Raw genomic sequence first — 2,650 nt, forward strand, 5'->3', positions numbered from 1 at the left:
TTGCAACTGTGGACTTTTGGATTAGTGTCATTGTTTTTTGAGACGGGTGTCACTTTGCTGCCCTAGCTGGCCTGGAATCATTGTGTAGCCTAGGCTGGCCTTTAACTCACAGATTCTGGCCTGCCTCTGCCTCTTGAAACTAGGATAAAGGCGTGCACCCATGTCATCTCTTTTGATAGAACTGAAGCTTTTGATTGCAGAATTTCTGCCGTACACGCAACATTTTGAACTTCAGTGTGTTGTATACAAATACTGAATGAGAGTGATGATCTGGTTGCGAAAAAGAAAAGAAAAAAGAAAGACAAAACTAGAGGGAGGAAGGTACTGAAGAGGAGTGACTGAGAAAGAGGAAAAAAGAAAAATAAAGAAGGGTGGGGAAAATCCCAGTTTCTGGGAGGTGGAGTAGAGGAAAACTGTTCTGCTATGCACCTCCGCCGCGGCAGGGGGCGCCGTTTGACCCAGCGAGTTTTATGGGCGTGGCATAAGGGGGCGTGGTCACAGCCAAGCGTGGCAGAAGAGAGGCTGAGGCGAGGTTCCGCTGCTCCAGGTGAGTGTCGCCTGCTGTGGCTCACAGCGAGGTCCTCCCAGCCCCTAGAGATGCTTCTCTGCTGGGCAGGCAGAATCCGGGCCTCAGAGGCTGGGCTGACTGGCTCCTGCAGACCTCAGTTTCCCCAGCGGTGAGTGGTGTGTGTTGGGGGGGGGGATGGGCTGGCTGCTTGGGCCCTCAGTCGGCTCCTGGTTCCCGCCTGCCGGGCGGGCCATGCCCTGTAGGCGCCATCCCTCTTCCAATGCAGCCTGGCGGCTGGGGCCAAAATCTAGAAGGCCAGCTGTGCGACCTTGGGCAAGTCACGTCCCCCTCGTAGACTTGAGGCCCAGGGGCTTGGCGCAGCGGGTAAAGGCGCCTGACGGAGGTCGAAGGGGAGAACCGACTCTTGAGAGCAAGTTGTTCTCTGACCTCCAGACCAGTGCTGTGGCACGTGAGCACACCTCAACCCCAGTAAGTAAATGTAAAAGAAGAGAAAAGAGAAAAGATTGAGTTGAAACAGGCAGCGTGCACCCTGCCTGATATTTTGATGGTTTTTAAGAGACCGGTCGGTATAGTTTTAGAGCACACCAAACCACCGTTTCTTTGTGTTATCGTCGCTGTGGTTGCACTTCTATGATGATGTGGCTATCATTTTGATTGCCTAGTGTTTGTGGCTTTTGTTGTTGTGCTGGGGTGGAATCCAGGACCTTCTGCGATATAGGGTGTACCACTGAGCCACATCCTCAGTTTAATATTCTGTGAATTCCTCCTCTGTAAAGGAGGGTTGGGTGGAAATCGCTGTCCTTATGTCTTTTATCTTAGCGTTGAATCGGTAGGAAAGGCTGAGGCTGAGGCTTAGGATTGCCGTCTTCCCCCCCCCCCCCTCCCTCCAGGGGAGGGGTCAGCAGTTGATTCTGAGGTTTCTGCTCTGTCTTAAAGAGGCATTTTAATAATTAGAGTGTTTGATGAGCACAGGCCCTTAATCCCAGAAGAGGCAGGAAGATCTCCAGAGCTCAAGGACAACCTGGTCTACATTCAGGACGGCCAGGGCTACACAGTGAGACCCTATCTCAAGAAAGGAGGGAGGAAAATGGCGTGATTGGGCCTTATTTATGGTATAATACCCGGGAGGGTCTTTGACTCTAGGAGTGCCTTGAAACAGAAGCTCTTTCTCCTGCAGTGCTTCCCTCCCCCCACCCCCCATAGCTGTTTGTATTCTAGCGTTGACCTAGGCGGTGGAAGCTAAGTCAGCGCCTTCTGCCGGGGCTTCCCTTAACGCAAGAGTCCAGGAGCCGGCAACCTGCAGTTCATGCTGATTTCAGTGCTGCCCTCTGTAGAGAAAGTGCAGGAATCTGCTGCTTCGCAGAGGGGTCGCATTTTACCAGTTCTGGTGACAGTGAGCTGGCTGGTGAGATGACCCTGTTTCCAATTTTTTTCTTTTAGAAATACATTTCTTTCTTTGACATGTGAAACCAGAGAGCTGCAGTATTTTTCGTTTTTACTTCTAAAGAATTGTAGAAGGTCGTTTCTATTTTGTCTATTGAAAATCTTTTTAACATTTATTTGGTGTGATTATGTGTGCGGGCTCACGGGTGTGTGGAATGTCAGAGGTTTTCTCCTTCCTTCATAGGTGTTCTGTGGTTGGATGGCAAGTCAGGGAACTCACCATGTCGGGCCTGACAACATACACATTTACCCTCTGAGTCATCTAGGTGACCCAATTCTTTTTTCGTGAATATGCATTTTAACTATATTTTAAGTAAAAGCTAGGCAGTTCTGACTTTGCTTAATAGTTGTTAGAAACTGACTGCCCCCCCCCCTCCCCAAAATCTAACTGGCTGCCTTGGGCCTTCTTGTCTAACCTGAAAGTCTGATTTCATTAAGTCTTGTGGTAGTTGGCTTTTGTTTTAGCATAATGTTTTTTTGAAGTTCAGCCGTTTTGCATCATGTTGCTAGACTTAGTTCCTTTTGTTGCACTTTGGCGCTCTCTCTCTCTCTCTCTCTCTCTCTCTCTCTCTTTCGTGTTTTTTGAAATGGGATCATTTTATGCTGGTTCTGAACTTTTTGGTCTCAAGTAAGCCTCACACTGTAGCCAGCTGGGATTGCAGGTGAACACTGTCAGGC

The sequence above is a fragment of the Arvicola amphibius genome, chromosome 15 (genome assembly GCF_903992535.2).
Source record: "Arvicola amphibius chromosome 15, mArvAmp1.2, whole genome shotgun sequence".
Classification (NCBI taxonomy): domain Eukaryota; kingdom Metazoa; phylum Chordata; class Mammalia; order Rodentia; family Cricetidae; genus Arvicola; species Arvicola amphibius.